The 27,313-nt window shown below is 40.1% G+C and overlaps 1 protein-coding gene across 1 annotated transcript in view; it reads right to left on the reverse strand.

Moving 5' to 3' along the window:
• The window catches only part of LOC122801155 (deoxyribodipyrimidine photo-lyase-like), a 435,348-nt gene that overhangs the window by 404,704 nt on the left and 3,331 nt on the right, over positions 1-27,313 (reverse strand). The gene's annotated exons all lie outside the window — the stretch shown is intronic.

Consider the following 27,313-nt stretch of genomic DNA (forward strand, 5'->3'; position numbering starts at 1 on the left):
TCTATGTGGTATCATATCATGACTTCTGAGAGGTGATCTTTACCTGGCACACAAGGCGTCCCTGGACCCTGCTTTGATGAATCGCTTGCACATCCGGAAACAAACAGCATGACTAGAGTAAAAGACCTAAACTTTGCTTGCAATATAAATAGTATATGTTGAAGAGGCAGATATGTTTCTCAGAAATCCCATTCCCTAGAACAGGCTCCCCCATCCATGTGAAACAGAGTTCCTCCCTACCCCTATTTAAATGCAACTTGGAACAATGAATAGGAAATCAGAAGTTCAAAAGCAGTCAATAAATCACCCCCTATAAACCAAATATAAAAATCAAATGTGTGTGTCATATTTGGGTTGTATGGCTAGGCTTTTAAGGGCCCTAGTGGTCATTAGCGCAGTATACATCTATGACCATTTGCAGATATTTTTATCCGCACACAGACTTCACAGAAATTGTCCTTGGGTAAACAGCAATCCCTGGAGCAGTGATGGAAGAGTGAGGAAACTGGGAACATTTGTTTGGTGGGGATGTAACAAGCTGGCAGATTTTAAAAATTCTGTGTAGAGTGCTTTGTCAGAAATGTTGAAGCAAGTGACGGACTAATAAACATCTTTTTCTGAGCTAGTATATAATACATATATATATATATATATATATATATATATATATATATATATATATATATAAATATAATCTGAATTACCTTTATTACTTAAAGCCTTGCTAAATTTAATGGTACTGGCTGCCAAAAAACAATTACTAGAAAATGGTAATCAAACGCTAAACCAACTACAACTGAAGGACTGAATACTATAAAAAAAGATAAAGGAATTGGATGCGGGATCTTTAGAAAAGGGAAGGCACAAATTACTTAGAAAAATGAATTTGTGGGAACAATACATCTAGGATAGTGCTCAGGAGGGGTGAGGTGTAAAGTATAGCAGGAAATGACCGACTGTAGTGAATGAGAATTGTTTGACTATTTTACACCTTTAGTCAATGAAACAAAAATCAACTAGAGCACAATGTGCCAAAAATATAGTGATAAAATATTTATACAAGAAAAATATCAAAACAAAATGCATTCACAGAAAGGAAGGAAGGACTCCTGTTTAAATGTTGGCAATAATTTGTATTTAAGATAATACTGTGTACCTGCCCTTAGTGCCACTAACTCATGCTACGTTATATACAAGGCTGAATATCCGGGTTAATTGCCTTGAAATTGTATAACAAAATCTGGAATCAGTATAAAAATATCTAGCAGGCAATGCCAAACTAAGGTCAGAATAGACATCAGAAATAGGCTACATGTTTTATTCGGAAAATGGGTCTGTGATGTATTGGAGGACCATAGCTGCAAGCCTCAGTACAGTGACACAAATTGAGGACCATAGTTGCAACCCTCAATACAGTAACACTAAAATGAAAATATGAGGAATATACTAAGTCAGAGGCTAGGTAACACCTAAATCGATTCCATTTCCTTCAAAATAACAATACTGCTTTATACTACTCTATAATACTATCTTATACTTTTCTCCCACAAAACATATCAAACTTTTGCTTTATCTACTTCACACCATCACTATCACCATCTTCTGCACTTTAAATATATCCAAACACTACTAAAAAAAATTGTTACTAATGGTGAATATGCACGTGTAATTTAAGTACGTAGATACATATAACTTGTTAATGTTTACTTTTTATACACATATGCTTTCTTACTGATCTTAACACTACTTGGTATTTACTGCCATACCGCAATGTGCAGCTTTTCTCACCAGGCTTTCACTGAAAAGGGACTCAAAGCTCACATAATACCAGTTACATTTATATTGTAGAAAATAAACTGGATGCACTCATATTCTTTTATTAAAAATCGCAAGTTAAAACCTCTATTCAGAGATAAAACTTTCACCATAAGGCTTCCTCAGGTGAATACATCTTAGCAGTAGTAGTCAACAGTTAAATAATCATTAAAAGTCACATGGCACAATTTCAAACAGATTGATGTAATTCCCTTAAATAAGGTTTTAAAGTGAAACAGTCATTTAGTCCTGGTGGTAAATGGGACTTCATTCGCAAAATCCATTTCATTTCCTCACTCTCTGTTAACATTTTTACATCCCACCCAAGTGGTTTGTAAATTACTTTCAATATCAAAAATTTAAACACGTTCACCTCTAACTAAAATGTGTTTACTTAATGCATTTGTCAACAATTTGCATTTTATATCGCTAAGATAACCAGCTACATGCTCTTTAAATCTTCTATTGATCATTCCCACGTAGTAGCGTTCACATAATACACATTTGGCCATGTAGACTAGCTTGCTAGCATTACAATTTCCATAAGCTTGTAGTATAAACTCCTTTTTTGTAACAGGATGTACTATTGATCACTTTGTATATAAATGTTTACAATAAACACAATTGTTACATTTAAAAGTGCCATGCTTACTTCCACTTCCTAGAAAAAAACTTTTTGGCTGCTCCTTGTGTCTGCTTCAAGGTACTGTTGCGTTTGTAGCCAAATGCTGGACCCTCTGCTACTAAATCTTGTAGTCCTTGAACATCTCTTAAAATGACCCAATGTTTTATAATAATATTTTTTATTTCTGCTGTATCCCTATTAAAAGTGAGCATACATCTTGTTTTATTTGTTCTAACTCGTTGTCTATCCATCCCTTGATGTCCCCTACTAAAAAAATACATTAATTTCTTTTGGCTACATAGCTCTTTATACACAAGAAAAAAAATGTCACAGTGGAGAACTGTAAACTGTAAAAAGGGGAAGAATTTAAGTATGGCCTGAACTGACTACAAAAAAGCATCTGATAGTACCCCACATTCATGGCTAAAACAGTGCTTAAAAATGTATAAGCTACACCCTACACTGATCAATTACATTACAGTGACCATAAAACAGTGGCAGACCACTCTGCAATTAAGCCATGATAAAGGACAATTTATTACTCCAAGGATAAAAACCCAAAGGGGGATATTCCAGGGTAACTCTCCGTCACCGCTGCTATTCTGCCTTGTCCTTAATCCATTAAGCTATCTACTTAACAGCTTAGGTCATGGCTATAATTTGACTCCTAGAAAACAACAAAGTATAAAGACTTATCTTCTCTTTGTCAATGATTTGAAACTATAGGAGCTCATCAGAGGCGGAACGGAAAGCACAACTGCAAGTTGTCAAAACTGTTTCAGATAAGAATGTCATTTGGTCTTGATAAATGTGCAAAAGCAACCTTTAAAGCAGGCAAACTGCAGCCCCAAGAAAACATAAGTTTGGGACAAGAATGTGATATAAGAACTTGAGCAAGAGTGTATAAATATTTGGGAACTGCTGAAGGATTAACAATAGAACATAAACAAATGTGAATAAAACTTAGTAAGGAGTACTTCAGAAAACTTAAATTAATCCTGCAAACAGCGTTTACATCTAGGAACAAAATCTACACTATAAACTAATTTGCTCCCCCTGTCCTAACAGTTTTGGAGTGACTGGCCTCAAAACGTGCTGGATAGATTAGATAGAAAACAAGAAGGATGCTTCATGCTCACCAAATGATTTATAAAAATCAGTGCATACCAAGATTATATATTCCCCATTCTGAAGGAGGGATGGGCCTCCTTGAAATTGATTACATGTATAGATCTGCAATTGTGGGACTCCACACATATCTGCTGACCGCATAAGATCCAAACGTAGTCAAAGTTTTGAAATATGAGGAGAATAAATCTAAGATGACTTCCCTGCTTAGGCTAGCAGAAGCATATCGGCATCAAGCAGGACTGGAAATCAAACCACAGGGAGATAAAAATCAGTCAGCAACTGAATGTGCCAAAAAAAACAAAGAAAGAATATAGGGTGAAGGACCAGATGAGAAGGCAGGAAATGTGGAAAAAGCATCAATATAGTTGCAAGTATAGAAAACTTCTAAGAACCTCATGTTGATCAGGAATGAACACAGGAATGGTTAAGGAGAGGTGACTTTAAACCAAGAGATGAAAGGTTAATATTGGCGGCCCATGATAGTGGGCTACGTACACGCCGGTTTACAAAGTCTATTGAACATGTGGGAGAAACAGACAAATGTAGGTTTTGTACAATAGAATTGGAAACAGTTGCACACTTCGTTGCTGGCTGCAACATACTAATGGCAGAAGGACTGTATACTGAAAGACATAATAATGTGGCAAGACTGTTGCACCGGGGATTGTGCAAACATTATGGTACTGAAGTGGCTGAAAAACACTGGAAATATGAGCCACAAAGCATCATAGAAAATTCCAACAGTTCAAACGATAGATGCTAGAAAACCAGATATAGTGGTCCAGGAAAAGACAAAAGTAGCACTGATCATTGAAATTGCCACATCCAGTGACTAGAGTGTCCTGCGTAGAGAGAGACACATAGCCATAAAATACAAGGATTTGCAGGCAGAAACAGCAGTGTGGAAGAAAGACACCCAGATAGTTCCAATAGTAATGAGAGCAACAGGTCTTATTAAAAAAAAAAAAAGAGTTTACAATTATACTTAGATAAGTTACAAATACTTGTAACGTCATATGAACTGCAGGAGGAGTCATGACTGGGCACAATGTAGGTGCTGCGAAGAACACTACTGGCTGACATCAAACAATGAAACAATTCTAATTTCATGAACTTTAATCGTACTTTGACATAGGATTGGGGTCCATTCCAGTCACGGTATTAGAAACCCAAAAGATACGGAGAAATTAAAAGAAAAAAATGCAGAGGTAAAAAGGGTCCATATGGAGAGATAAAATCAGCAAGAGCAGCAGAGTAATGCTGGAACCGATTTCAGCCTCAAGTCTTGGTGGGTACTTTCATGTGGTAGACCTTGTTTTCACAAAATCTTACCAAGAGACACTAATATACAACATGCATTATATGCAGCATACATCATAGAGAAAGGTAGGTTAAAAAAGGGGACAACTGGGCACCCAGGTCCCAGGATAAAAAAGTGCCAAATCCTGTTGCATACCGTGATGTCCCCACACTGGGCCAGTAATCAAGAAGCCTGAATCCTCACCACTGACACTGAAGAGGGATGTTCACTTGGAATACAAATGAATACACTCAGTATTTCCAGATGCAGACCTCTTTGCATCAAGTGCAATTTCCCTTAAGAGCACACGGGGAACACAGTCAGCCTGGGGTGCGGATTTCTTTATATCTTGTCTCCCTCCAGGACCCCAATAAGGCTCCCCACTAGCACAGCTGAGGACTTAACCCTATAGCTGTGCTAGTGGGTAACCTTTACGGCCTTGTTGGGAGAGAGATATAAAGAAATCCAGACCCCGGGCTGACTGTGTTCCCTGTGTGCTCACAATGTTATTAAATTGATCACACAGCAGGCTTGGAAAGCCCCTGACTCCATAGAGCCAATCCCCAGGAAACAGGACAAAATTCTTTCAGCTCGAGGAGGACCACCAGAGTTGGGCTAAGGAGTCTGCAGTAGATGCTATGGTAGATGCTGCAGCCACCAAAAAGGAACTGGTGGAAGAAAGTTCCACTCTTCATCCCCCTAATCAATAGTGCAGGGCGATAGGCAGATTCAGAAAGTGAGTGTATGCATCAACCTTCGCTTTAGGGTCTTTGAATTTTATGGCATACTTTATTTGGCTCTAGAGAGATCCGATGAAGGAGTTATCAGATACCCTTGCAGGGGCTGTGCAAGACAAGGTGGCCTCCCAGCTGGCTACTTTGGAGTCTATTTTCAACTTATCCATGACGCTCATTGAGCATGCAGCCAAAGGGACAAATAGGGCAACAGGTTCTGGCATTGCCATAAGGTGAGATGCCTGGATGTGCTTGTGTGAGTTTGCAGAGACATTTAAGTCTTTTTTTTTATCAATGCTCCTTTTGATGGATCTTCCCTGTTTGGCCCCAAAGTCACAGAAACATTAACCAGATGCAAGAAAGATGGAAAGACCCTATCTAGAGTGGGCATACTTTTTTCTACTCCCCAATGGTCCTACTCTAGGAACCAGAGGAGCAGAAAGATAAGAGTCAAAAAATCCCAAGGGTCTTTTTAGGACACTCATGGCAATGGCTCCCTTTGGGGCAGGGGGGAAGCTCCAATGGAAGATGCCAACCTGCAGCAGAGGTAGCCCACAAAATCAGGGTTCCAGAGATTCTCTCTCTAGAAAACCCTATCAGCGCTCCTGAAACGGGGCTCAATTGCTCATCTCTGGAAGTGGTCAGGGAAGATTCTCGTTGCACTAGACAACCTGGCAGCAAATAACTTCAGATACTTGGGTGCAAAGGATCATTGTCAGAGGTTACAACATTCCCTTTACTCTCATTCCAAGATCAAGACGACAACTCCCCGATGTTCCACCCAATCAGAGGGAACAAGCAGCTCTGGAAATTCAAAAGCTGCTAGAAAAAAAAAATAAAAAAAAGCCATCCATGAAGACCCACCAGACCAGATAGGCTCTGGATTTTACTCAAGGTTCTTTTTGCTGCCAAAAAAGACAGGGGACTTGAAACCAATTTTAGATCTCAGCCTTCTGAACAAGTTTATTCAGAAAGCAAAAATCCAGATGGTCATGTTTCAGTTTACCTTACTCTTCTTAGAGGAAGACGATTGGATATGCTGTACTGTACAGATCTTCAGGACGCATACTACCACATAAAAATGGAAAAGCGCTCCAGAAGGCCCCCTCCGCTTTCAACTAGGAGTCAGTAATTTTCAGTTCAGAGTGCTGCCCTTTGGCCTCACCACAGCCTCTAGGGTGTTCAAGTGTTTGGCAGCAGTGACAGCTCATAAGACTGCACAGATTCTGGGTGTTTCCTTATCTAGACGACTGGCTCATCACCACTCCCATCAGACTACTGCTTTAAGCAACAGATTTTGTTCTATTAAAGAAACTGTGTTATATAAGCAAAAAGTAATGTATAAAAAATGGTAAGTGCTTTTGCCTTCTTCAGACCATGATAATATTACAAAAATCAATCAATAAATATAAATTTAAAATAAACAGCCAATAGTCAGACAGCTCTGATACACATGACATAAAATAATTAATTCCTTCTACTTTTCAATCTAGGTTTTAAAGAAACCCTTGTCATCAAGTCCACATACTTTATCTGTCTGTAGATGTAATATCCAAAATAATTCATGGCTCTCAGTCTGATTAGCCATATCCCCAAGTCTGCCATTTTCACTTATAACTTCTACAACCTTAAAACTAAAATTGTGTGTGATGTCTGTTTCTTTAACATGTCTAGCTAAAGAATTATTCATGTTCAAATTTTTTATATCCCTCTGATGCTCCCTCATTCTTTCAAAGAGCATTCTATTAGTCTTACCTATATAAAATTTGACACATACTTGACACTGTGCTAAATATACTAGGTTCTTAGTCCTACAGGCGGCATACACCTTAAATTCGTATGTAACCCCAGTACTTGGGTGTACAAAACCACTATGGGAATCAATTAGATGACAGAAATTACAAAACCCACATGGAAAAGTGCCCTGAATACTCAAGGCACTTTCAGTCATGTTATTTTTATAACATAAAATAGTCTCTTAAGAGATTTTTTATTCCTAAATGAAAAGGTAGGCTGTGTCCCTATCAAAGCATTTATTTTATTATCCGAGGATAACACATGCCAGTTCTTTTTAACAATATCACAAATGACCTTGATATTGCTAGAATAAGTCAAATTAACTTTAGGTGCTTTTACAGTAGTAATCAGTAACACGTTTCATTCCTATGATAAGTGCCAGAAAAATATGGGAAGATTAACAACACAGATGGAATGTTATGGTAAGAACATAATTTCTTAAAAACAAGTCAAAAGACCACAAATACAAAAACCAGCAAGCAGATCCAACAGGAAATCCGATGGTGGAAAAGCAAACATCCGACTCCATGGCAATGTAACACAAAAATGTTTAATAAATCCACATCGAATACAAACAGTAAGCATTGAGCGCTTTCGTCTCCACCCTGGAGACCTCTTCAGAAACAGAAGGGTGGAGACGAAAGCGCTCAATCCTTACTGTTTGTATTCGATGTGGATTTATTAAACATTTTTGTGTTACATTGCCGTGGAGTCGGATGTTTGCTTTTCCACCATCGGATTTCCTGTTGGATCTGCTTGCTGGTTTTTGTAACATAATTTCTTATTTACTTTAACACCCAAAGCTTGCAGAAAAAAGTATTGAGAGCAAGGCAGATTAAAGTGTGGGGCATTATATTGCTGAGTTAAGCACTTATTTTCAGAGGTTGAGGAATGGGTGTCAGATCACTACTTTTGAAGGGCTGGAAGACATTTTTATGAGGGAGCAAACCTTTAGCACTTTGCCTAAGGATATGAGAATTTGACTGGCAGACTGAGTGTGCAACTCTGCAGATGAGCTGGGGAAAAGGGGATATCTACTTAGCAAGCAGGGCATAACTACACAGGAAAGGGATACCCAGTGCTACACATGGATATAAGGGAACCTAGGGTGGGCAGCCTAAACCACTCCAACAGAGTCCACCAGTAACAGGGAAAGCCACTAGTTCAGGTTCATGGCCAAGACCAAGGGTTAAATGTTTTAAATGTAACCAGTGGGGCCATGTATCACACAGATCTCCAAGAAAGTGGGAATAACAGTATGTCAGTGGTAAGTTGTCTGGAGACAACAGGGGTACCAAACTATCACAAGAGGTTCTATCCTATCTTAGTGGATGAAACAGGCCACTGCTGAGACAGACAGCCGCAGACATAAGTATTGTGAAGCCTGCACTGGTTAAAGAGGAACAGTACTTGCCTGGGCAGTCTACTCCAGTCAAGAGCTTTAGGAGGGACCCCATTCCAAATGCCTTTGGCTAGGGTTCACCTTGACTGGGAGGGTGGAAAAGAAAGCAAGTAAGTGTGCTTGCAGATATCCCTGCAGATGTCCTGATAGGGAATGATTTAGATAATGCAGTACCTTATGTGCATACAGTTACATGCAGTCAGGCTTAGAGACAGGCATGCGGGTCTTGTAGCCTGGAGGAGACCCAGACAAACACCACTGGTGGCCATTTCAAGGAGGGAGCTACCCTGTAGCAGCAAGCCTAGAGGTCAGCCACAGCTTCTTGTAAGTACTTATGTTCCCTTGGACAGAGTGGCTGCAAGGGCAGAGGTGAGTGGTAGTACCCAGGCTGACAGTGAGGCACCGCTGCCAGAGGATACTAGACTTCCTGTAGAAGGGGAGCTGGGAAGAGTCACAAATGTAGACTTGAGACAGGCTCAGCTCTCAGACCCTAAATTACAAGGCTAGAGTGGAGCAGCTAAGGAGGCACCCGATTCTCCAGGAAAGGGGGAATCTGTCTACTGGAGCAAAAGGTTACTGTATAAAGAGTGAACCCTGAGGGAGGGCTAGAGGGTGAGGTAATACAGCAGTTGGCAGTGCCTAGAGCCTACTGTCTGGCACTTCTACCCATAGCGCATGGCATTCCTTGTGCAGGTCATATGCAGATAAAACTTTCCAACAGATGTATTATGCAAAACTTTCATTGGCCTGGGATTGCAAGGGATGTAAAAGGGTACTGCAGGACCTGTGAGCAGCACTAAAAAGTAAGCAAGGCAGGAGACAAGGTCAAAGCTCCTTTGATGCCTTTGCCTGTGACTGAGGAGCCATTTCAGAGGATAGCTATGGATACTGTGGGGCCTGTAAGTACCCAAAGTTCCACAGGGAAGAAGTATATCCTAGTGTTAGTAGAAGTTGCTACTAGATAGGTGGTGGCTCTGTCCTCCACTGATGCACAGAAGGTGGCAATTGTTTTAAGAGATTTTCAGCAGAGTAGAGAGAAATCCTGTCTGACAGAGGTGCCAATGTCATGTCAGACCTGCTGGCTTGTTTGTGGAAGCACTGTGGGGTGAAACACCCAACCATCTCTAGCCTAATGGTCTTACAGAGAGGTTAAACAAAGACCATGCTACAGGCAATGCAGACCAGTTTGAGAAAAGTGGGACACATGTTTGCCCCATCTACTGTTTGCTTACAGAGAGGTACCCCAGGAATTCACAGGTTTTTCACCCTTTGAGTTGCTGTATAGGCATAGTGTGAGGGGGCCTTTAGATTTGATTCATGAGGAGTGGGAGGGTGAATGTGAATCCCACAAGGAGTCTGTTGCGGCATATGTCTTAAACCTCAGGGACACGACTTAGGGAGCTCATGGGCTTGGCCCAGGAGAACTTGGCAGGAGCCCAACAGGAGAAAAAGGTCTGGTATGACAGGAATGCTCAATCCCAAGAGTATGCTGTGGGACAGCAAGTGATGGTTCTCATTCCTATCAGACCCAAAAAGTTGCAGGCAGCTTGAGAGGGACCTTTCAAAGTGTTAAGGAAAGTCAGTGATGTTAACTACATGGTAGAACTGCTAGGCAGGATTCAGGGGCACAAATTGTACCATGTTAACATGATGAAACCCTACCATGACAGGGAAGCCCTGGTGCCGAGCATTTGCAGTGGATGGCAGGAGGAGTCTAAGGGGGTTCTGGTGAGTGATTATCTCAGTGAGGCTCAGACGGACACCTCAGTGGAAAGGGTAGCAATGTCCCAGCGGCTTTCCCCTACTGATGTTCGAGAAATCTGAGCAGTGTTACAGGAGATTGGGGCCATGTTCACTGGGAAACCTGGATGCACCCATCTGGTGCATCACCATGTGGATACAGGACCCCAAAGGCCATTTAAGCAGGCCCCTTACAGGGTGCCTGAGCAAGTCAGACAGACTCTGAGGAAGGAGATACAGGAAATGTTGGAACTGGGGGTAATCCAGAGTCCCTGGGTTTCCCCAGTGGTGCTGGTACCAAAGAAAGATGGCAGCACCAGATTTTGTGAGGACTACAGGAAACTAAGTAGTCACACAGAGTCAGATGCTTACCCCATGCCTAGGACAGATCAAGCCTTTCAGCAGCTGGGTGGAACTAAGTATCTGACCACTACTGATGAGAACAAGGGCTACTGGCAGGTGCCCTTGACTCCCACCGCTAGAGAGAGGTCAGCCTTTGTGACTCCTTTCAGACTATATGAGTTCACAAAGATTCCCTTTGTGATGAAAAATGGCCCACAGACATTCCAGAGGCTGGTAGATTGTATCCTAGCAGGATCAGAAGATTATGACCTTGTTTACTGGATGATACTGCCATTTACAGCCATTCCTAGCATGAGCACCTTCAGCATGTCAGGGAGGTCCTAGCAGACTGCAAAGGGCAGGGTTGACCATTAAGCCCAGTGAGTGTCAGGTGGGTATGGCAGAGGTCTCCTACCTGAGAGATCAAGTGGGGAGTGGTAAGATCAGGCCAGAACCTGCCAAAGTGGAAGTCATTCAGGTGTGGCCTCCCCCTGCTACTAAAAAGGAGGTTGAGGGCATTCTTGAGGACAGCAGCGTACTACATAAAGTTTGTTCCCAATTATAGTACAAACAGCTGCTCCCTTCACAGACCTGACGAGGAAAAACAGGCCAGACAAGGTAGCATGGACCCCAGCCTGTGAGCAGACATTCTAAAAGCTTAAAGGGGCTTCATGAGGACCCTCTGTCTTAGTCCAGATTACAGCAATGAATTTGTTCTGCAGGTGGATGCTTCAAACCATGGGGTGGGGGGCTGTGCTCAGACAGGTTTCCTCAGACAGAGAAGGGCACCCAATGGTATATCTCAGCCGCAGACTCCAACCTAGGGAGGAATGTTATTCATCAGTAGAAAGAATATCTAGCCATAGTATGGGCACCGCAGAAACTTCAACCCTATCTGTATGAAGAAAAGTCACTGTAGTTACAGACCAGAATCCCTTAACATGGTACATTGAGCCAGCCAGCAAAATGCCAAGTTACTAAGGTGAAGCCTAGGGTTGCAGGAATATGATATAAAAGTGCAGCACCATAGAGAGTGTGATGACCCACCAGTGGACCAGTAATCAAGGAGCCTCAATCCTTACCACTGGCAACAGTGGGGGATGTACACAGAGAGGATGACAAGGTGCGCACACAGTATTTCCAGATGCAGCTCTCTGCATCAAGTGCAATTTCCCTTAAGAGCACACAGAGACCACATGGAGTCCAGGGATGGTTTCTCCCTCTTTCCCCAGATCCCCTGTCTAACCAGTTCTTCATGTCCCTGCCCAAGCAGTTGACACACACACTCTGAGGTTTGATTTATTCTCACACACACACACACACACACACACACACACACACACACACACACACACACACACCCACCCCGACACCAGGGAAAGGCTGGCACAGGTTTACTAGCTATGCCCTCTTTTAACCAGACTATAAGGTAGTAATCACTGCCAGCGGCCCGTTCCTTACCAGCTACTTTAAGGCCCTTAAAGGGTGTCCAATTGTACTGTGTAATGTTACTATTAATACAAATAGTAGTTTGACCAAGAGCAAGGCTATTAGGAGTGGCTCACAATGTCACCAAATAAATATGCAGGTACTCTCAGAACTTAAATAGCTCTACAAAGATCAGCCACAATGAAAGGTTTAAATACATTTAATAATAAATAATAAAAAACAAGAAAATACACAGTATATAATTACAGTGGCATCGGAGTTCAAACTCACAGGAAATATTTAAAACATTACAGGACAGTCTCAAATAAATAAAAATATCTAAACTAAGTGTTGCTACATTCCTGACTATATCTAAGAGAATTGTACTGTTACCTAGACTGACTTACTCAGAGCAAGGCAGAGGTGTGGTGAATGGATCTTGTCAGGTCCAAGACAGAATACAGAATGCCGTCTTTCTAAGAGACTTCTTAAATTAATATCTCAAATATTACTGTTGGGATAGCTTGCAGAATGACATCATTTCTTGCCATCTGACTCTATCCCAGGCCCAAAACAATCACTGATGGCAGTTGGTGGCATTTAGCATCTAAGTCAGAAAATACAAAGACCTCAGATCTTAGGCAAATGGTGGAAGTCTTAAAACAATAAAACACTTCCAAGACAATACATAAAACTCACTAATAAAGACATTCTGTCTCCTTGCTGCCTTGAAACCGAAAGATAGCATCTTTTTATGGTCTGGCCATAAAGTAATTTAGTTTCAGTTATTTTTCTGAAGTTAACCTGCTACATTTAAACAGCTGCAACAGTGCATGTACACTTCTGTTCTATTCCAGTAGGGCATGTTGTGGTTACATTTTAAGCACGAGCACTTATATCTTTTCTACACAAGTCTCTACAAATCTACTTTGATATATACATGACACACAGTTCTAATACATTTGTAACACAAGCATCCCATTATGAAACATGTTGATATTCACAAATGGCATATAATTATTTACAAAATTCCAGATAGATGGGCTGGCAGTATCTCCTTTCGTGACAGGGGGGTTAGCAATGCCATTGCAGATGGGCTCTCAAGACAGGGTATGGATTAATGTATTCTCAGATAGGCTCATTTCTCAAGCAATATTTTTCAAGGGTCACTTGAAAAACTAGTTTGAATGTGCAAAGGGGGAGATGTGACAATGAGATGCATTGCACTCTATGCCAGGAGAAGTAGGGCAGTGGATATGTAACATATGCTGGCACAACTGGGTGGAATTTAGTAAAGAATTATATATGTTATTTGAATATCAAACTGATTTGTACAGATGCCTGTGTTAAAAATGTACCAACAGTGTGCCGTGCTGAACAAAAACGAAATATACTTTTATTATTGTAACTGAATTAAATGTATATGTTTTAAAAGAGAATACTGGAAGAGAAGAGATTAATCACAATACCGCTGCAGCAACGTTTGAAAATAGTAAGAAATTAAATTACTGGGCCTAGGCCATAAAGATCTCAGTTTTGAATGAAGCCAGAGACGCGATGTCTATAAGAATCATAGTTTGTTAGCCTATGTAGGAGGCGTAGAAGTTTTAATGGTTTTACGACTTCCATGAGTAGCACCAGGTCTGAGCAATGCTCTTATGTATTATTGACATGTAGGTGATAAATCCTGGCAGTTTCTAGTAATGGGTGGTTGGATGAGAACCAGAAGTCAGATGACCAGATGCATATGATATCATTCTTTACATAAACACAAGTTAACTAGAAATTTAAGCAACTTTAGTCCTACAACTCTTCATGAAATGCTGAGAAACATTAATTGGAATATACTAAAGATCCTGCCATTGATGAGGCCATTGAGCCCTTTAAGTACACATTCCTCAACACCTTAAACTAGCTCCAGTAAGACAAACAAGAATAAAAACTAAGCATGCCATATGGGTCTCCAAAGCCACAAAGCAAATCATAACCACCGGGGACAAAATATGGAAAAAATGTCAGAAGTACAAGAATCCTACTGATCTCCTACAATTTAGATAGTTCTGCTATCATGCAAAGTGCCTAGTTATCAATAGCAGAAAAGAATATGATCTAAGCCTCCAAAAAAAAAATTACAAACAAAATCCAAAGAAATTTTGGAACTCCATCTCATATCAATCCTGGAACCAAAACCACAACCCTTTTCCTACCCACCTTTTCTTTCTCCTCCATACCCATTGCTACAATAGCTAAACTTCCCCTAAAACTGAAGCCTGGTTCCAGTGCCCCTGACAACTTACATACAGAATACCTTGGAATGTCAGCCAGATCCATTGCATATTCCATCAGCATACGTAATAGAGCCCTCCAAGAGTCCTATGTTCCTACTAGATGGAAAAAAGCATATATTCTTCCTCTCCATAAAGGTGGTAATAATACAGAGATTTCTAATTTCCGACCCACTGCTATTCTCTTCCCCTCTCTAAAATCCAGGGAAAATTTATCCATTAGAGGTTCTCCCATTTGATTCTCAGCTGGAGTGCAGGGAGTGCCTTGTGTGTGGAGTCTGCATGTCACCCCCCCCCGCGGTTGGGTGGGTGGGTGTTCGAAAGACATGTGTAAATGGGCGTGCCTTCGTTGAAGGTTGGACGTCGAGCGGGCACCTTGGCGTTCGTGAAAATCTACTGCCAATCATTAGCAGACCGGAGTTCCGCTGTGGCGACCCGTAACTGGGAAAAGCTGAAAGACAACAACATCAGCTTCTAAACCATCTATTACTAAACCAATTCCTCTCCCCAACTCAACATGGGTTTAGGCCAGGTCACAGCACAACTACCACTTATTTCCTTTACAGACACAGTCAACCAAACTAGAAACACTGGTAAATTTGTATCCTCACTCTTTCTCTATCTCTCAAAAGCTCCTGATACAGTCTCCCACCCCCTACTCCTCAGTAAACTCTCCAATCTCCCCCCAACTCTAAAACAGTTTGCTAACTTTCTAAAAAACAGACAACAATCAACTACATTACTCAAATCTCTCTCTCTCCACTTCTTGAATCTTCCACAAGTGCTCCCCAGGGCTCCATCTTAGGACCCCTTCTTTTTGGTGTTTTCATAAATGACTTTCACTCTACCCTTAAAAATGGATCTGTTGTACAATATGCAGATGATCCAGCCATTATTTGCTCTGCTAAATCAACAACAGAACATCTGCATATAACCTAGAATGCCTTTACTATTACTGAAATGTGGATGGCCAATAATCAGCTAGCTCTAAATCCCAACAAAACCAAATTGCTACTATTTACTCCCAAGAAAAACCTATCGGTTAACAAGGCAGATTTCATCACCCATTCTCAAAACACCACTACAGAGGTAGTCTACCACACTAAATTACTAGCCATTATTCTAGATGAAGCCATTATTCTAGATGAAAACCTGACATTTGACCTCCATATCCACAATATCAAAAAAGCACCCTCTTTTGACAAACACTAACTGCTCTACTAAGTGGATTCTTGCCTTAACCTTTCTCTTACCTTCTCTCCTGTATGGTACTCCTCTCCTTACCAAATATCCAGTCCTCCCTAAAAAACAAGATTGAGTCCTGTTACAATAAGGTTGCCAAGTTTGCAACCAATGCAAAATACTCTTCCCATCACTGCATCTCCCTAAAATTGCTTAACTGTCTCGGACTTTCACACTAACTTGCCTACAACTAATCACAGCACACAAAATCATTTACAAACCCTCAGATTGCCCAGCCCTTTCTTCTATGTTATCCCACTACCATTCAAACAGGCCAATAAGATCTGAAAATCAACTTCTCTTGCAAGTATACAAACCAAAACTCCCAGATGGTGACATGCTTTATTCCTTCTCTATTGCCAAGCTATGGAATTCTCTCCCAATAGCTATCAGAACCTCCAGTAATATCTCATCCTTCAAAAAAATCTCTGCAGCAACATCTCATTGGCAATGCAGAGATCTCAGCTCTCATCCATCCATAATCTGATTACCCACACCATAACTTATTCACCTTAAATGACATTGTCACCTATTCAAATCTTTCTTTATCACTAGTTACAACACATATAAGCTATTTATCTATGCCTTACTATCTAGCTACACCTTACCATCTTGCTATGCCTTACTATCAAGTAATAAATCAATCACTCATTGCCTTGCAATACTGTGCTGGCTATTACTGTCACAGTACCTTGTAAATATTTTATATGACTGCTTTTATCACTATATTATCTCTAAATTAATGATACGATTACTTACTATATATCTCCAAGCTGTATTAATCTGTATATATTGTATGTTTACATGCTTCTTGTTCTGTTTTTGTATAATATTGTTTGTGATCTACTAACTGTTTTGAATGTTATGTACTATTATACTAACTGCCTCGTGGAGCTTTTCACCCCGAGCCTTCACTGAAAATGGGCTCTTTTGGCCCAGTGCACTTTCCTGGTAAACAAATAAATAAATACAGAAATAATGTTTTAATAGTAGAGGAGACTGAAGACTCAGCAGCAGTCATTTTCTTGGAACCGGACATAAAAGCATCCATTGTCTGCTTCATATTGCCTTGCTCTATTAAGGAAAAACAGCAATTCTCTGGATCAGTCAGGAAAATATTGTGAGAATAGTTTAGTGTTTTTATGCAACTGTGTGAATCTTTCCAGCTGTGTTATTAATACTTCCTGTGATTGACACTCTGGTGTTTACTGTAAACAGACATTTCATATTTTCATGTTCTTCATATATTTATCATTAAATACATTTAAACTTTTCATTGTGGCTGGTCCTTTAGAGAATATTTAACCTTTGAAAGTACTTCAAATCTATGGGTGACACTGTGGCCACTCATGAAGCCTGGCTGTTTGCTCAGCATTACCATTTGTATTAATATTAATTTCACTCAGTATAACTGGGTACCCTTGCAAGAACCTTTGGTAGCTGGCTTTGTAGTGTCTGGTGGCAGTGATAACTACCTTATAGTTTAGGCAGAAGGGGGCACTGTAAGTAAATCTGTGCCAGCCTTTCCCAGGTGTGTTGTGCGTGTACATGTGTGCATGTGTGTACGCGCCTGTGTGTGTGTGGGGGGTCAGCTACCTGGAGAAGGGACTCAAAGCACTGGTTTCACAGAGAGGGTGCTGTAGGACTTGGCCTGAACACTCAGCTGAGGACATAACCCTATAGCTGTGCTACTGGGGAGCCGTACTGGGGTCCTGGAGGGAGACAAATATAAAGAAATCCAGACCCCAGACTGACTGTGTTCCGTGTGTGCTCTTAAGGGAAACTGTTCTTGATACAGAGAGGTCTACAACTCAAAATACTAGGTGTATCCATTTGTACACCAAGTGAATGTCCCTTTCCGGTGTCAGTGGTGAGGATTCAGGCTCCTTGATTACTGGCCCAGAGTAGGGACAACAGACATGCACTGGTGCCAGGACTAGACAAACAAAAAAGCAGTGCAGAATCTTCAATACACAGAAATATTTCTACAACAGGGTTAGGCCAGGGACAGGGGCACAATGCCTCCCCACCCCCCATTGTAGAAGCAGAAAGTAGTCCACAAAAAAAAACACTGATAGAAAAGAAAAAAAAAGCCATATGGATGACAAATGGACTACTGAAGATACTTTATGTAATGTTACTATTACCCAAGAAGCCCAGAATTTCTGAACAGACGATATGCAGAAAGATTAAATGAGAAATTAATAAATACATGCAGCCCAATATGAATTTCAGGAGGAGGCAGTTCTGGGTACATTGCTGGTATTGAGAAGAGCTCACATCCAAGACAACAAAGAATAAAGCAATACTTATTTTCATGAACTCTAATCGTACCCTGACTTAGGAATCGGGTCCACTCCTGTCATGGTATTAGAAACTTAAAAGACCTGGAGAAGTTAAAACGGGGGCAAACAGCAATTCAACACTCTGGAGCCTTAGGAGCACCACCCATTTCCAGCAGTATTATTACTCAGCATGTGTGGGAAGTAAAGCTTAGCAGCACAATACCTACTACTCACAGAGCACGGAAGTAAGAAGTAGGTGATACTAGATGTGTTAAAATCACTGAAAAACATTCACCCACTGGATGAAATCACCAATTTTGCAGGGGACAGGGTCCTTGCATTCTTCATTTGGGGGATTTTGTCCCCACAGTATCTGTGCCAAACTCAGGAAAAAACACAGAGTCTCTGGAGTAGGCTCCCCATCTGTGTTAAGCAGAGTTCCTCCCTAACCCAATTTAAGTGTAACTTGGACAACTGGATGTGGAACAGGAAATGTATCCCTGGCTTGGCCCCTATGTCTCTAACAGACACAGGCAACCTGTAAATGATTCACCTCCCAGGCCCTGTTTCATCTCCCAAGATCCTGATTACAGTTACCAACGGTACCAGAACTTGTCAAAGATTTGGGATGCAAGGCTAGGCTTAAAAAGGAGGCTCTACTACACTTATGAACCTATAAGACTGAAATATTGCTTGCAAAACTGCGATCCTGTGGTACAGCTGACGTTAATGGAAAAACATGCCAAATAATGTTACCTTTAATGAGTTTGACTCATCCAGTACCTTGCTGTAAGGTTTGATTTTGAGGACTCGGACTTTGTCACTGCAGCTGTTGCTTAGGTAGATTCACTCTTGCCAGTACAGGGTGAACAGGCAGAATACTGTCAGGTACAACAGAGGACACCAAAGAAAAGACAAAGGAAAAAAAAATAAAAGCAAATGGAAAAACAGTACAGAAGCAGATTGGAAAAGCTTAAGGTGTTTTAAGGTATTTAAAACAGGAACATCTGGATGAGAATTGAAAGTGAAGACTGTATCTCTGAGACAGTCAAATGTAATAAAGGGAGAATAATGGAAGATCAGTGGAGTCTTTCACTTCTACACTGCCAATTATACAATGAATGCTCACTGCCATTCAGAAACGAGCACCATAACCGAAGAGGCCAACCAGTGTAACTATTGCAGATAAAGAATATACCAACAGAAAAAAGTCCAGCCGCTTAAGTATTATTGAGCATCCAGACTTTCTATTGGTATAAGCTGACAGAACAAAATTAGAAATCAGGTATGTTTCCAATTTTTTACTTTTGCAGAGCATACCCAATTTTCCTTGTATTTCCACACTGTCTTGTGCAAAATCTCAACAGTAAAGAGAAAAAAACGGGGATGGTCTCTTCACTGTAGCTTCTTCCACACTGCACTGATGTACTATACAAGAGTTTGAACACAAGTTATATATGCACATGAGGTGTATCAATAAAAAAGGAAGAACAAGGGGAACACTACAGCACCGTTACAGAAAGACATTTAAGAAAGGTAAAGCAACTTCTTTCTTAAATAATGTCATTGTGTAATAGCAATAATCCACAAATGGGTGTGGGTATATCAAGATTTACCGATGATTAGCTTTGTTTAATGTGACACTGCCAGCCCAGCTATCTGGAATTGTGTAAATAATCATATGTCATTTGTGAATATTAATAGGATTCATATGCTTGTCTTACAAATGTAAGATAACTATATGTTATGTGTATATTAAACTGCTAGTGCAGAAGTGTGTGTTGAACTGTATATGTTACGTACTGAGCTTCAAGAATGTAACCACAGTGTAGCCTACTGGAAAAGAACAGAAATGTATATAAACTATATACCTGTGCAAATGTATGTTTTAATAGTAGAAGCTGGAACAGAGTTAACCAGGAAATCCTCAAGAAAATAAGTTGAAATTGTTTTATGATTGTGTTATCTCAGTCAAAGCAAGAAGACAGGATATCTATAGCTAGATGTTTTTCTATTGTCTTGAAACAGAAATAATTACTAGGTTTAAAATGTAAAGTGTTTTTACTGACTTCCTAGCAGCTGCACAATTCTGAGAGATATGTACTTTTGACACAGAGGTGTTAAATTCTAAGCATCTGTTTACCCTGGGAACTGAAGTCAGGTGACTAAGAGTGATGTCATCTGAGCTAACCCAGCAGTAATGTTGATTATTAATTTAAGAACTCTCTCAGAGAAAGACTTTGCGTTTTGTATCTTGTCTTGGACCTAGCAGAACATCCACTCATCAACATCTGCACTTGCTAATAGTAAGTAACTAGGGTACAGTAATTTATTTTAGATATAGTTAGGAATATAGTAAATATTAGTTTAGATGTGGTCTATGTGAGACTGTCCTGCAATGTTGATTTGAAATATTTCCTGTGATTCTGAACTCTGTACTCACTGTGTTGAGTTACAAAATATTGTCTTGTTCTTTTATTTATTATTAAATATATTTAAACCTATCTTTGTGGCTGAGATTTGTGAGACATATTTAAGCTCTTAGAGTACTTGCATATGTATTTGGTGAGACTGTACAAGCCACCCCTACACAGCCGTGCAAGTCTTGGTCAAAACTACCATTTGGATAACAGAAACATCACACAGTAAGATTGGGCACCATTTGTAAGGGCCTTAGGTAGCTGATAAAGAGGGGTTGGTGGCAGGGATAACTACCTTATAGTCTGGGCAGAAGGGGACATTGCTAGTAAACCTGTGCCAGCCTTCCCCAGTAGTGTCTGTGTGTTTGTATATAAATCACATCTCAAAGTGAGTGAGTGTGTCAGATACTTGGGAAGGGACACGAAGCACTGGTTGGACAGAGAGGGTGCTGGAGGTCTTGGCTTGACCCCTCAGCTGAGATCTGTACCCTACAGTTGTGCCAGTGGGAAGTCTTATTAGGGATCTGGAGAAAAAGGCAGAAAATCTCTGTGTGCCCTTAAGGGAAATTGTGCTTTACTGTGTGTGTACTTGTCACCCTCCCATTGTGCATGTCCCTCACTGTTGCCAGTGGTGAGGATTGAGGTTCCTTGACTGCTGGGCCAGTGCAGGAGTATCACACTTAAAATCACTCAGACTTCACCCAAGTGATCAAACCACACCAACCGTGGTTAAATTCTGATACAAATGGTCACGCTAAACCTTAAAAGCATAGGCAACAGAATCACAGATTTTCATGCCTGGATGACTCAGTACAACCCAGATATCCTAGCCACAACAGCGACCTGGCTAAAACCTGAAATAAAAGAAGATGAAATACTACTCTCTGATTATAATATTACTAGGCTTGACACAGCACATAAAAAGCAGGTCTTCTCTAATGCACTTACAGTAACTTCCTATAAAGGCACAATCCCAAAACTTGGAAATGCAGAAATTCTACTGTCTTTCCTAATACTTATACAGCAACGAAGTTGTATATTTCTGTTCTATATACCCCCAGGACAGAACATTCCAATAACTGAAAACATATTATCCTGTATAGTAGATGCAATTACAAATTAAATTTTCCTCCTGGGTGATGTAAAGATTGCTAAATTTGCAGATAAAGACTGCCAGTCAATTAACAGCATTGATCTCTTTGGATTCACTCAATTTATTAATATACCAACAAGTTATGGCAAAAAAATAATCTGTCCTGGACTAGATTCTGATTACCATCTAATTTTACTTCATCAGGTTCCCTTCCCATATACACTAAGCAACCACCTACTAGCTTATACCCACAAGAATATTACACAACTAACAAAGGAACACAAGCACTACCCATAATCCCTCTAGGTTCTGCAAAGAGTCTTTCATTGAAGCTCTGAAAATGGTAACTGGTCCATCCTAAAAAAAAAAGAGACTCCTTAAATGACAGTTGAATACTTCAATGAAACATTCATTTCTAAATATTAACACCTTAGCCCCACAGTGTATAAAAGGAATTAAAACAATTATACCCCATGGCTCAACAACCAGTGCAAACACCTTATGAAGGTCATTGATAAACCATGGATTATCTGGTAAAAGAATAAAAATGACAAAAATCTCTAACTATTCACAGAGCTATGAAACCAAGTCAATACAGAAAAAGTCTTATTATACTTACCTACAAGATAACCATAAAAATAACCTTAAAAAGTTCTGTTTTGTCCTTCTATATCCTCTACCAACCAGAGTACAAAAAAAGGATCCCAGCCCATAACCAGACATTTCTCCTCTTCAAACAGCTATGTATTTCAATACAGACTTCACAGAACGCATAGTTAACTTAACCTCAAACTCATGTAACAGACCCTTCCACGCAGCAAACTTCCCCCTCCTTAGACTCTAGCACATCTCCTTCACAAAACTCACCTAACTGCAATAGCAATACACACACAGACAACTCCACCCACTTTACATTTCAACCAGTTTCTATAACTCTCATAAAAAAGCTTCTCCAAAAACAAATTACCCAAAACCAGCTGCAGATGCAATAGCATACCCAATCAGCATTCTTACTAACAGATCATTTACATAATCCTGTATCCCTAACTTATGGAAAATAACACTTATTATCCCTTTACATAAATAATTCCACTGACATTACAAATTTCAGTCCCAAAGCCATAACATCTCCCCTCTCTAAAATCCTTGAAAGCTGTATACATTGACAACTTCTCCACTCTCTTAAAAAGTAAGCTAATCACTAATGTGTAATGGATTTCAGCCAGACCACAGCACTTCCTATTGTAGTACTATCATTTACAGACACCGTCAATAAAGCTCGCAACTCTGATATGCTTGTATGTGCAATGTGCAGTATTTCTAGATCTATCAAAAGCCTTTGACATGGAGGAGTTTACTGTGAGAGACAATTAACCTTCTACCCTGAGTCTATCATCTCCATTTAGTCAATGGTTTGCCAGTTACCTTGCCAACAGACAAGAAGCTGTAAAATGGCAAGGGTCCATCACTGCATACCTTCCCACTTCCACGGACTCCCACAGAGATCCAACCAAGACCCACTACCATTCAATATTTTTATCAATAACCTACATTCATCTTCTTGTGAAGGCACCATCATCTGCTCTGCAAACACCTTAACTCACCTCCAAGAAATCACTCAACAAGTTGTCATCTCCATTGAAACCGGACTTAAAGTCCAGCTCTCACTCAAACCCAAAAAGAAGGACCTCTCTTTACCCCAAAAATTCACCCCCCCTAACAAATCATCTTTCAAAATCTTTTCGGCAAATGAACTGAAATCAAATTAGTTCATCATACCACAGTATTAGGAGTCATAATTGATGATGATCTTAAATTTGACCTCCACATCCAAAGTAATATCAAGAAAACCCCATTAAAAACTAGAAATGCTATATAGAAACAAACATTTTTGAGCACACCCACAAAAATGACTTTAGCCAAAACCTACCTACTGCCCTCCCTATTTCACGGAGCCCCAATTATAACAGATTTACAATCATCCATAAAAAAAAATTGCTACTAATTCAACCATATTTACCTATGACTGCAAAGCTCTGCGTGCCCTTAGCTGGCTGGAACTCCCAATCTACCTCTCCTACAATTCAACTTACAATAATACATACAAACATTAGCCTGCCCATCTCTTACCCTTTTAATCACCATATATTTATCTAAAAAAACTCTCAGATGAGAAGGCAAACAACTTCTTGTCATAAATAAAAAAAAAAAGTAAGTAAATCCCCGGGAGAAAGCCTATACTTGTACTCAGCAAAAAATGGAATTCCCTACCTCTAACCTCCAAAGCTGTTTCTAACCTACCCACCTTTAAAATGTTCCCTAAAAACAACACTTTACAAACTCATGGACCTGTTCCTGCGCCAATCCTGGCTGAACTTACTCACTATACTTCACTTACCTCCCTTCAACCCAAGTCAAATTTGACAGCCCTCTACAACCTCATACTCCTTTCTTTTGTTTTTCCCACTATCTTACCATATCCATTTTAATATAAACACCCTCTCTCACTGTGTTTAACCATGTAATCTCCAATACCTCTTTTTAAATACCTTATTAGAATTGGCTCCAGTTTCATTTATTGTATAATAATCAGGTCTATATCATGATGTTGAAAAGTCATAATACTGAATACCTAAAGATAGACAAGTATTCATCTAAATGCATTTGCTCAATTTGATGAATACGTGCAGAGCAAAGATGTAGTTCACCAACTACACAATGTTGCCCTTTTCTCCATCGCAGTGCGATCTTGGAGTTGGTATATTTAGTTAGGGGGGTGTGGGGGTCACAGCCCCCCACATGGGTGGGTTTGTTTTAGGTTGTTAGTTCCACTGGATTGTGGGGCAAGTGTTTGTTTGCCCTGTAGGTATTCGATTTGCAGAAATACATTTTGATGAATACTTGTTGATCTTTAGGTGTCTGATATTACGACATTTCGACGTCATGATATAGACTAATCTATGTAACAAGTAATATGACTAACGAGTTTTTCCATCACATGCTTTCTCCAACTCGCTATTGTTTTTCGTTGCACTCTACTATGAAATATATGTTCTATATTTTTCCAATACATTTTTTCACTTCTATGTTTTGTAGTGTTAAATGATGCTTTATGATTTAAAATATCTGTAAATGATTTTTTGATAGATTGTGATTATGCAGTTTTTCTCCCCGGGCCTCTGCTGAAAACAGGTGCCTTTTGGCCCGGTCAGACTTCCCCTGTAAATAAGTGTTAAATAAATACATACCCACACCCAGTCATGGATTATTGCTTAAATATCAAGAGACCTTTTCAGCCGCATAATTAGCATAAACTGGCTTAAGATTTTTTTAAATGCGGTTTACCCGTGCAATTACACAACAAATATTCTGCAGAGATATGTCGGAATGACTCAAACTACACATAATGAATAAATAATTACTAGCATGGCTAGAAGATAGTGTACTCAGGGTATGAAAATCAATGCACACAAAAAAAAAGTCATTAAATACATATACTCATGAGCACTTGGTACAATATTAGTTAAAAAAAAATAAACAAAAACACGCACATACTTATCATGCTGGTTTAATAAAAGTTCCAGACGACACACGGACTTCACCTTTAACAACAGTTCAGCCATGCTGTACAATCAACTACAAAACACTTTCATATAAAGATGGCCTTAAATGAAATGGTTACAGAGCACTTGATCATGGGCTAAGTGGCCCCCACATCCAATTTCCTGATACTTGCTCCCCACTCCCTTGTGCAGCACCCATCTTCCCAGATTTCCCAAATGTATACTTTTCTTGAGACTAAAAGGCTGTCATTTATTTTTTAATCACCTTCGGTAATTTAGGTAGGCACACACACAGCATCAAAATAAATACAATATTCTTCCTTCTCTCTATTACAGCCAATACCCACAGTTAGTAATTAAGTGAAACTGACTCCCATACACCTAGCCTGCAGGGTATACTGCCATCCTATTAGTTGTGTGAATACCCACTTTCGTTTCTGGATAACATTAAGAAATAAAGTCAGTCTTTTGGTCCCGAGAAGAGGGTATACTAACCTCCAAATGGTTTCTCTTGAAGAGAAAAAAGATTTCATATATTATCTTCTCATTTGCTCTGGCTTATACCTGCTGGAACTGTGTCATAGTGATTTAGTTACAGATCGATCAGTAGGTCTGCAAGTGGTCACTTAATATCAGAGTCTTGAGCTTTAATCTTTCCTTGGGGGCTGCCATCTTTAATCATATCAAAAGACACACGCACACTGTTTGCTGTGCAAGTACTGCAAAACTTTCTCTTCATTCTGTCCTATATACAGGCTTATTACAGTGCAATATCCTTGTTGGGGAGAACTCTTGCTGCCCTGTCACTCATATGCTGGAATACATGACTGCTAAGGATGAAACTCCTGTTGCTATGACAAAAATCTATAGATATATTTATAGCACTTTAGCAGTGAGGGAAACATTACAGAGTGAATAGTAAGTTGTATATGTCCTCCCAGACCACCCACCAAAAGGCACCCTAACTACAGACTATCCCAGATGACCACCTACTTCGCCTAACCTTAAGGTCAGTCCTGCTTACCTAGACCCTCCCCCAGCAAACACTTACAAGACTGCAATTCCTAATCTCTAACTGAGAGGGCATAAGTCAGGCACAGTAACAATGCTGTCAGTGTTTTTATTTGTCTTTTTTATAATCTGCCTCTACGATCTGAGCAAGCACCTCATATATGTGGCATACTCTGGGTATGCTTGCAAACTGTAGGCTCCCACTTCTGCAGTCTTACTACAATAAGAGAAACCCAGTTAAGAGGTTAGAAACAAGAAATGCAAATCAAGCACATTTTTGGTTGCAAAGCCTTCTGATTACAGCACAATGGAAGGAAGCAAATGTCTGACTGCAGCAAACAAATTGCGCCCACCTGTTCATAGTTGTTTACTAGGCTAACGACCACAAGGGTCTTTTTAAGCCTAGCCATGCATCCGAAATCTCTAAAAAGTTCTGATACCCTTGATAAGTGTAAGCATGGGCCAGGGAGATTAATCATTTATGGGTTACCTGTGCCCATTACAGACATAGGTGCCAGACTAGGGATAAATGTCCGGTTTCCCATCCAAATGTCTAAGTTGAACCTGAATTGGGTTAGGGGGAAATCTGCTTCACATGGATGGGGAGCCTGTTCCATAGACGGGGTGATCGCTGGAATAAATACCTGTCTCTGCAGCAGGTCCTATGTATACCACAGGCAAGGTTTAAGTCTTTAGACCAGGTAATTCTGGTGCTGTTTGTTTTGTGGATATGCAGGAGGTCCACTAGAGTGGGGTCTGACAATCCGCTACGCATTATAGCCAATGATAGGTCTGATGAATGCCGAATACAGTGGAACAATTACTTCCTTAGATTTAGATGCCATACCTTTGTTTATAAGTTGAACAACACAGAAGGATTTCCTCACCACTGTCGGCACATGATGGTCAAAGGCTAGATTACTATGCGTGCGTGTCCCTAAGCCCCAGACTACTGCGGTCAACTCTAAGGGGTGTGTTGCAAATATGACAATTACCAGGGATGGGTGACTTCTCAAAGGATACTATTATGCATTTCTTGACATTTAGTTTTTGTCCATGGCTCTGACAGCAGTTGTTTGTCTGTGTCAGCCCCTCCTGGA

This window comes from Protopterus annectens, chromosome 4.part1 (assembly GCF_019279795.1).
Source record: "Protopterus annectens isolate FY-2018-M chromosome 4.part1, PAN1.0, whole genome shotgun sequence".
Taxonomy (NCBI): Eukaryota; Metazoa; Chordata; order Ceratodontiformes; family Protopteridae; genus Protopterus; species Protopterus annectens.